General features: G+C 53.8%; 1 long non-coding RNA gene across 2 annotated transcripts; it reads left to right on the top strand.

The window, feature by feature from the left end:
- The first annotated feature begins 641 nt into the window (after positions 1–641).
- On the top strand, positions 642–7,800 carry LOC139079592 (uncharacterized). 2 transcript variants are annotated; one of them, XR_011533335.1, is made up of 5 exons: positions 642–792; positions 971–1,035; positions 2,124–2,297; positions 2,705–3,009; positions 6,247–7,800. It is a non-coding gene; the product is annotated as an uncharacterized lncRNA (long non-coding RNA). The 2 variants fall into 2 exon arrangements; XR_011533336.1 differs by having other exon boundaries at positions 652–792; positions 2,777–3,009.
- Positions 7,801–9,720: the final 1,920 nt, after the last annotated feature.

Below are 9,720 nucleotides of genomic sequence, written 5' to 3'. Positions count from 1 at the left end.
ACACACATATACACACAACACATATCTATACAAAAACATAAACACACACACACTTAAACCTTATCCTCAGAACCTCTATTCTGAGAGCAGACTCAGATAAACATACGTGCATATGAACACACATGTAATACAGACACATTCACACAAGCACACCCATAGTCATACGCAGGCGCACCTATGCGTGCAGACATGCATACACACACATGCTCACGGCTGTAGGCCCTGCCCTGGAAAGGCCCACTCTGACACCTGCAGCCGCACCTGCTCGCTCCATGCCCCAAACATGGCTGAGCTGGGGGCCAAAATGGGCCGGACTGGCTTGGCTGGTATGGGGTGGGCCTTCTCTCCTCACCCCCATCCCTTGTGGCAGGGGCCTGGCAAGAAGGAAAAAAAATAACCTTGCAGTGTTTAAATAAGCAAAGTTTTGTGCAAAACAGAGGTTAATGTACTTTATTGTTCAATGTCATGTTTATAGTGGATTGGTGGAGGGAAAAATGTGATTAATTGCCCCGAAGCCCACGGATCTACAATTATTTGGTTGTTGTGAACAAATAAAGGACTACAGTATTCATCATATTCAAATGAGGCAGCAGAATAAATGATGGCAGGCCGGGTAGGAACAAACCGAGCCGTGTTCCGGCACAATCGGAAGGCGACTGGCGCCTTGTCAACCAGACGCAGGATGGTGGCGGGAGCCGAACCCGTTTGTCTCCGTAGCACCAGCAAGGGCTGGGCTGACCCTGCAGGTGCCGGCGTTAATTCATGTCACATCTCGCGCCTCCAGCCTTCGCGGTATGAAAACCAGGCACCAATTTCGTAATAAAGACTTGTTTCCGACGAGGCCCGGTTTGGGGCGGGGGGCACAGACCTTCATTAGACCCCTTCCCTGGGCCGCGCTCGTTACAGAGCCCAGGTACTGGCTAAATGTGTCCGATCATTCATCATGATTTTGCCCTCCACTTTGTCACAGCGTGGGGATTTAAGGAAGATAGATGGTACAAGATGTTGTCTCCTCCACAGACGCTTTCTGCTCTGGTAAGTGTGTCCGATGCAGAATTATTTTGCCACTTTATTATTTCCTAGTGAGTGTTTGTCAGAGCTTCGCCTCTTGGAAGGAGCGAGTTGTTTCCTGTCACTCAGGGATGTCGCGGGAGCTGTGATGCTTGGCTGGGCTCGCCAGCCAGCTGGAACCCGGGCAGGGTCCCCAGGCAGGGCTGCGGGGGGTCCTGGGAGTCTGGGCCGCAGGGCGAATGTCAAATCCAACAGAAATGGGGGGAGGCAGGCTTGGAAGAAGGCGGGGCTCGGGGGCTTTGAAAAAGGGGGCATCTTTCAGGACCTGGCCTGGCTGTCGGCCAGTCCGCTGGACGGGGAGCTGATCGAACCAGTGTCCAAAGGGCTGTAAGAGCCTGGCCTTGAGCTGAGCCAGCTGGAGAGGGTGTGGGCAAGGCTAGGGGCCTGCAGGGCTGCTGATGGCCTTAAGGCACTGCGGCCAATTCTGGTGCCCAGTGCTGGCACTGGATGAACTTCCTGCTCTGGGCAGGATGGTTGAGGGACTATGGTGTGACCAGCCGGGATGCCAGGTAGGTGAAGATCACACGAGGCTAAAGATGGGGATGAATTCAGCTTGAAGCGCAATCCAGCCCAGGGCCCAGGGAACTCTTGGGAATATGGGAACTTCATTCCGGGCAGTGCCGGGCCACAGAAGTGTGGGCCCTGGAATCCAAAGGTGAATCTGGCCCCAGGGAGAAGGTGGGGTATCTAGGAGGCAGCAGCCTGTCCTGTGGTCCCTTCTCACTTGTGTTTGCTCTGCAAGGGTCTCCCCACTGGCCCCATCCTTCAGGGTACCCGCTTCCCACAGCCACTGCTGGCTGCCCCAGCCTCTCCCACACACGGGAGAGAAATCTCCTTTTTCTTTGCTTCCCCTTCAGTCCACACTGGTCTGAGAGGGGAATCAGGAGGAAGAGTCCTGGAGGTTCAGGGGAAGGTTATGGGGATCCACTCAGGAGGAGCCCAAGCAGAGGCCCCACGGTGCAGGAATGTGGTGAGGGCCCCGCCTTTCCCCCACCCCACGATGCCGCTGCTGGAGACCACCTCGCCAACATGGCAGCGTTTCCCTCTTCCAGGTCTCTCCAGAGGCAGAGTATGGAGGATAAAGAGCACACCTGTGGAATCAGACAGGCCTGGTTTCAAAGCACTGAGGGCTGTGAGGTTTTGGAGTCTCCGTTTCCCCATCCGTAACACAGGGCCCAGGAGATGACATCCTCCTTGGAAGGCCTTAGCCTGGCTCCTGGCACACTGTAAGCGTTCTGTCCACTCAGACGTCCCCTCCCTGCCTCCTCTCCGGGTCCTGGCTGCCGGGCGTCCCTCATTCACCCCTGACCCGTCCCCGTTGGCCTGGCTGGGTCTGCAGCGTGGTCCCCGTGCCCCGGGACTCCTGGCTGGCATCCAGAAGGGTCTGCAGACGAGGCAGGCCGCATAAGATGGTGGCTGCCCTTCTGCCCCATGCACTCCCCGCCCTCGCTTTGTGGACGGCCCCACGGGGAACCTTAACAGTTCGCAGCAGCTAATTCCCCGGCCTTTCCCCAGCCCTCCTACATCCAGACCCTGGCTGGGCTCTGGGACACAGTCCCTGCCCTTAAGGAGCTGGGGGTCGGGGGAGGAGGAAACGTGAGCAGATCATTACTCCAAACACACATCCCGCCAGGGGCTCGGCGGGCGCGGGTCCCAGGCCCAAACTCCACGTGAGGGGCATTCACTTACCGAGCCCCGCTGCCAGCTGGACCCGGTGCTGGCGCTCCTTCCGCCGAGTCCACTTTGCAGCTGAGAAAACTGAGTCTGCAGATGAACTAACGTGCTCGAGATCTCGCGGGATTCAGTCATGGAGGAGGGAGGGATTCGAACCCCGGAGGCTTCTGATGTCTTAACTCCGAGCTGGTCAGCTCGGGGAATGGAGCAACTGTGATTGACACCCACTGCATCCAATCAGAATTCAGCCGCGTCTCTGCTCAGGTTTGGCTTTTTGGGTTTTTTTTTTCCTATTCCGCCCACTTCTGGAGGCCTCTCAAACTCCTGGCCCCCTAGTCCCGCTAGAGTTTCCAGTTAGAAACCCCAGATCTGCAATTCTGTGCAGTTTTATGTTTAAGATATATTTTCCTTTTTTCTCCCTCAGTTTATCAACATGTTTCCTTTTGTAGCTTATCTCCCATTCATTCATTCATTCACTCATTCATTTGTTCATTGAGCAAACACTGAGGACCCACTGTGCTCAGTCAGGTCAAACTAGCAGGTGGGGGCCGCCTGGTGGCACAGCGGTTAAGTGCGCACTTTCGGCTTTGGCGGCCCCCGGGGTTGGCCGGTTGGGATGCAGACATGGCACTGATCGGCAAGCCATCCTGTGGCAGGCGTCCCACGTATAAAGTAGAGGAAGATGGGCACGGATGTTAGCTCAGGGCCAGTCTTCATCAGCAAAAAGAGGAGGATTGGCAGCAGTTAGCTCAGGGCTAATCTTCCTCAAACCTCGCCCCCCCCCCCCCACCCAAAAAAAACCCAGCAGGTGGTGAGAGCCAGTGAGAGGGGCTGGCAGGGCCCCAGCCAGATGCCCTGGAGGTGGAGGGGCTGGCAGAGCTCCGGCAACGTATCTTGTGAGGCAGTGGATCTTGGAGGAACCCAGGGAGTACGGAGCCCCGCTGGTCCCAGGAGGCGTGGGACCCGCTGGTCCGAGGAGGGGTGGGATGGGCGCCATTCACCTCTCAGAGGCCCGTGTGCCGAGGAGCAGCAGCTGGGCCCTTCCCTCCATCCACCAAGCACTGCCCTGGGCTGGGCCGTCCACTCTCCACAAGCCTGTGGCCTCAGCCTCCTCACCTCCTTCAGGCTCTCCTCCTTCCTTCTTTCTATTCTGCAGCCAGGGTGATTTTCTTTAAACACAGATCTAACCATGTCACCCTCTGCTTCAAAAACCATAGCAGCTCCTCACTGCCTACCCACTTGAAACCTAAAGCTTCAACTTGGCATTCAAGGCCTTTCATGATCCAGCACCAACCTACCCAAGGCCACCGCTCACAAGCTGGATCTTAGCCTGTCACTTAAATTCTTTCTTTGTATTTTCCCAGCTGTAGAATGGGGATCATATTAGTACCTACTATGGCAGACTGCGTTTTCCAAAGATGTCAGCCACAATATACATCCCATCCCACAAGCTCTTCTTATAAGAGCCATTGACTCTTCCCTGGGGATGGTGGGGATGATGTTCCCTCCCCTTGAACTTGGGTGGCACTTTGTCACTGCCTTGATAGATACGGCAAAAGTGACGCTACAGGACTCCTGGGGCTACGTTCATCAAGATGCCTTGTGTTTCCATCTTGTTCTCTTGGGGTGCTCACTCTCGGAATCCAGCCACCATGCTGTGAGGAAGCCAAGCAGCCATGTGGAGAGGCTGTGGTAGGTCTTCTGGTTGGCAGTTGGCACCACCTGGCCAGGCACGTGTGTAAGCCGTCCTGAGAGCCGTCTGCCCGGGCCAGTGATGGGTGGCACTGAGCTGACCCTGCCACGCCCTAAAGCAAAATAAATAACCGTTATTTTAGGTACTAAGTTTTAACTGGAGCCCCTACCCCCGTAGGGTTGTTATAGGGTAGATGAGTGTCTTGGTTTGCGAGGACCGCCATAACAAAACACCACAGATGGGGTGACTTAAACAACAGAAATTTATTCTCTCTTAATTCCGGAGGCTGGAAAGGCTGAGATCAAGGTGTCGGGAGAGTGGGTTCCTTCTGAGACGTCTCTCCTTGGCCATAGGTGGCCATCTTCTCTCTGTATGTCTTCATGTGGCTGTCCCTCTGCACCTCTGTGTCCTGATCTCCTCTTCTCCTAAGGACACCGGCCATACTGGATTAGGGCCCACCCTAGAGACCGAATTTTAACTTCATTACCTCCTTAAAGACCCGATCTGCAAATACAGTCACACTCTGAGATACAGAGGACGAGGACTTCAACATACAAACCTGGGTGGAATACAGTTCAGCCCATAACAAGAAGTAAATACATAAGAAATATTCAGGGGGTCGGCCCAGTGGCGTAGTAGTTGAGTTCATGCATTCCGCTTCTGTGGCCCAGGGCTTGCAGGTTTGGATCCTGGGCAAAGACCTACACACTGCTCATCAAGCCATGCTGTGGTGGTGTCCCACATACAAAATAGAGAACGGTTGGCACAGCTGTTAGCTCAGGGCCAATCTTCCTCACCAAAAAAAAAAAAAAAAGGAAGAAAGAAACACTTAGAACAGTACCTCACACAGACTAAGCACTCAATAAATGGTTGCTGAGTTATTCTAACTACTACCACTATCACCACCTCTGTCATCTGAGTGGCGTCGATCACACCACCTCCCTCCAGCCCTGGAGGCAGCTGTGGATCCCCAGGCCTCCTCTGAGGCTATCTCCTCTGCCTGCCCTGCCCAACCCTGTTCTCCATCTGCCCAAACCCTCCCTGTCTTAGGAGGCCCAGCTCCAGCACCACCTGGCCGTGGAGCATCCCTGTTACCCCCGCCTTCCTTGGACTTCCTACAACTTGGGCTGAGGGCCCTGGGTACCACTTATTCTGATCTGTGGTGTATGAGAAGCCTTTGCTTTTTTGAGCTGCTCCTTTTTGTCTTCTAATATAGAAACGTGAGTTTTTTTCCTGATTACAAAAATAAGTTGTGCTCAGTTTACACAATTCAGACAATACAGAAAGGTTTCAAAAGAAACTGAAAATCACCCAGAATTAATGACTTTTAAGATTTTAGTTTACATCTTTCTGGAATTTTTCAGATGTGTATATGTGTGTGTGTGTGTGTTTCTTTTTTCTTGATTCAAAGACAACACTGATTGCAGGAGGCATCATTGATTTAATTACACAGTTTTTAGGGAGAAAAGAATTACTGCATTTAAACATATATTAATTGCAATGCACATCCGGATTTCAGAAATGTTCAAGTGTGAAAAATGTCTACATCTTAGAATCAAGGAAATATGATATAAGCATTTATCTATGATTTTCAAAACGGGAATCTTTATGAACGCTATTTTATAGCCTACTTTTTAAAAATCTGAACAACAAAGCTTGGCCATCTTTCCGCATCAATGAATTAATAGCCACACCATCGATTTTAATGGCTGCATAGTATTCCATTAAACTGATATATGATAACACACTTATTCCTCGCTGAAGGCCATGAATTTTTGATTATCATTTTGATCCAAACACATTTATAGATCCTCGTCCCGATTTTCCTGAAGATAAATTCCTCTGATCAGCGTGGGAGGGAGAGCGGAAGCCCTCTGCCCAGGAGTTAGCTGCCACCAGCCCACGTGCTCCAGAACTGTCGCTGAACTGCCTGTGGGTCCTCCGGCATGGGGTCCTGTCACCGAGCCTGGTGCACAACAGGGCTCAGTCGATGCATATCCGTTTCTTAGTAGTCAGGAGACAGACCTCCCCTGAAGACTCTGCCTGGAACTGACATGTGATTAAGTCGACTTTCTGCAATGAGATTAAAAAAAAATAACAAGCATGGTTTTGAGGGTCAGCTGTCGTTTCAAATCCCAGCACAGCTACTCAGTGTGTGACTTAACCTCCTGGAGCCTCAGTTTCCCCATCTGAACAAGGGAGATCATGACGCCTCCTTGGCAAGCCGGTGTGGCTGAGTGTCTGCCCTGGCTCCGGGCAGCATCTAGGAGGATGGAAGGCCTGGATGTGGTCCTCGCAGGCACCACTCTCCCGAGGGAGCCCACCCCTGGGGAGATCTAGAGTATAAGCTGGGGGTGGGGGGGAACCTGAGTGCTCCAGGGCCTCTGAGAACCAAAGCAAGACCTTCTGTGCCTCAGTGGGCTCTGGGCTCCATCAGTGAGCTTGGCCCCAAGTGGTACAGACCACTGGAACCTGCAACGGGCGGTCCCTTGGTTCTCTAATAACAAGAAGAGGAGTCACGGCTGCCATTTATGTGCCACGCACCTTCCAAGTGCTTTGTATTCGTTTTCTTATTTCATCCTTCTTGCAAGGTGGAAATACAGCCCCGCCTTACAGAGGACAAAACTTGGACTCAGAGAGTGACTGGACCAGAATCTCCACTCTGCCCACCTCTCCCACCGCCATCTCTCACCGCCATTCCTTGCCCCACTGCCAAGTCCTTCTCCACTCTGCAGCCAGACTGAGCTTTTCAAAGGACCAAGCTAATTGTGACATTCCTCAGCTTATGACCTTCTTCAGTTGTGTCTCCCCAGGGCCCTTGGGAAAAAGTCCAAAGTCCTAAATATTGCATGCTTGGGGTCCTGCATGGAAAGCCTGGTTCGCCAAACCCCTCCAGCTTCACTTACACCCCTCACTTCTTAGTTCTCAGCTCTAGGCTCTTGGTTTGCACAATATACAAGTTCCCTCCTGCCTCAGGGCCTTTGCACAGCTCTTCTACTGCCTTTAGTTAATCTCCCCTCATGCTTTCAAGTTGAGCTTAGATTCACCTTCTGAAGAAAGCCTTCCATGACATTCCTCCTCCCCAGGTTAAGCCCCTCTGTCTTATTTTGTAACATTTATATACTTATCATCATTAGGGTAGATCAAAGGAAGTTGCCAATAGTTGACCATTTTGGACCTACACTAATGGCCATTCCCTGTGGTTCAACCTAATAAATATTTATTGTATTGTCTCTTCAGTGTTGGGTCCCCTGATGTTTAGGAAATGCTCACGATTGATACTATGCTCACCATTGTATCACCCCAGCATGGTACCTGAACATGGAATAGAATTTCAATAAATTTTGGTGAATGAATAATAATGAAGTTGCCGGTTGGAATCAAACCTCAGTCCCTCCAGAAGAGTTGGAGCAACTGGTCACCCAGTCTACTCTAGCCTGGGGGCTGTCTGCCTACCACTTGGCACTAGCTCCATGCTGCAGAGGCACAAGCCAACAGAGGCAGACCAGGCCCTGCTAAGTGGACAGTGCTGGCCCACTGTAGCTGGCTCCAGCTGCCACACGATCTGACCCCAGTGCTCCATGATCGCGTCTGGTTCACTGGGAAATGGCCAAAATGGCAGCCGGGCTCATCTAGATGATAAGGCCCAGCTTTTTGGGGCAAGACCTCCGTGCCGTCCCTCCCTGGTCTCGTCCCCACTGGCCGGGCCTTCCAGGCTTGCGGCCTGCGCGCCGTGTCCCTGCAGCCACATGGTGGCAGTGTTGGCACCAACTGGGCTTCAGAGGAGCCGAAGCGTCAGACTGGCTCCCGCAAGATGCCCTTAGAGGTGGCGTCGCTGCATGCGCACACTGTGTGCCCAAAGGGTGCGTGTGCAGGACGGGCTGCGAGTGTGCATCTGTGTCAGCATGTGGGGGGAATGTCTGGGGGGATCTGCATGCATAGGTACAAACAAACATGTTAGGATTTCTGTGTGTGGGTGTGTTTGTGTGCTCCCATGCATCTGTGTTTACTGATGGATCTCTGGCTCTGTACGTCTGTGTGTGTGTGTGTGTGTGTCTTTGTGCCTAAGAAGGTGTGTTTCTGGCTATGTATGGTCTCTTTCTGCCTCCTTGCACTTCTGTTTCTTAGTGTGTCTGTCTTTGCTTTGTAGCTGTGTTGATCTGAGAGGGGTGTGTGTGTGTGTGTCTGTGTGTGTGTGCTTCCAACTGGGCCTCTGGGTGCAACAAAGAGAGAGCCAGTGGTTGAGGGAGGTGTGTGTCTGGGTGCCTGGTTACCCCAAGGTGGGGGACTTCTGGGGCTCGGCCTCCCCCTCCTGGCCCCCCCTACCCCAACGCCTGCATGGACAGCTGCTCTGATTCCAACCCCTCAACCCCAGCCTCAGGCTCCACCAGTTGGGCTCCCCCTCTAAGTGCCCTGTGCCCCCACCCCCCTGCCCTGCCCTGACAGCTTTCTCTCTGGTGCCTCCTCCTCCAAACGCCAGCTCCTGGGGCTCAGATGTTGACTCAGATGGACGTGCAGGGCGCCAGTCACCTCCTGACCCCGTTGCCCTGATGGAACCAGATGCCCTCCCCAGCACCCTGCCTCTGGCAGCCTCCGGTCTGCCTGCAGCCGGGCAGACGCCGTCCTGCCACAGCTCCCCTCCCTGGGGAAGCTGCACCTCATCTCCAGGGTCCCCAGTGGGTCCCAAAGCAGCAGATTCCATGGCGTGTCTCCGTCCTCAGACTGGAGGCGCCTGGAGATGGGGCTCTGCGTGTCCCCTCTGACCTCAGGGTGGAAGCGTGTCTCTGCCTGGAGAGAATGTGGGCACCCTGGTTCCTCCTCCAGGCCCCACCTCTTGCCCTGCGCAGGCATTTCTCGGTACAGTGCCACCTCCTTCCAGCCCTCCCCTCCCCTGCCAGGCGAGGGCCCAGAGTGCCACGTCTGGCCACGTCTGGCCACCCTTCCCCCATGGTTATTAATAATTGGGTATCAGGCGAGAGGCGACTATTGATTCCGGCGCAGGCGGCCCCGGGTCGGGGTAATTTATGGAAACACTGGTGTCCCTGGTGATAAATAATGAGGTGATCGTAGAGACAGGTCACTAGTGAGTGGCCTCCAGCCCGCTGCCCTGTCCACTAGCGTACAGGCTCATAAATGGAAGGAGAGAGGGAGAGAGACCCGGGCCGGCCATAAAGACAAAGGACGTGCTGGTGGTGCGAGGCGCCGGGGAGACAGGGAGAGGGGAGACACAAGGCAGTGGGGGCCATGCGGCGGGGCTGGTGGGAAGGGCAGCAATTCACAGA

The sequence above is a fragment of the Equus przewalskii genome, chromosome 26, assembly GCF_037783145.1.
Source record: "Equus przewalskii isolate Varuska chromosome 26, EquPr2, whole genome shotgun sequence".
NCBI classification, from domain to species: Eukaryota; Metazoa; Chordata; class Mammalia; order Perissodactyla; family Equidae; genus Equus; species Equus przewalskii.
Note: the sequence above shows the minus strand (reverse complement) of the source record. Positions and strands in the feature narration are given on the sequence as shown.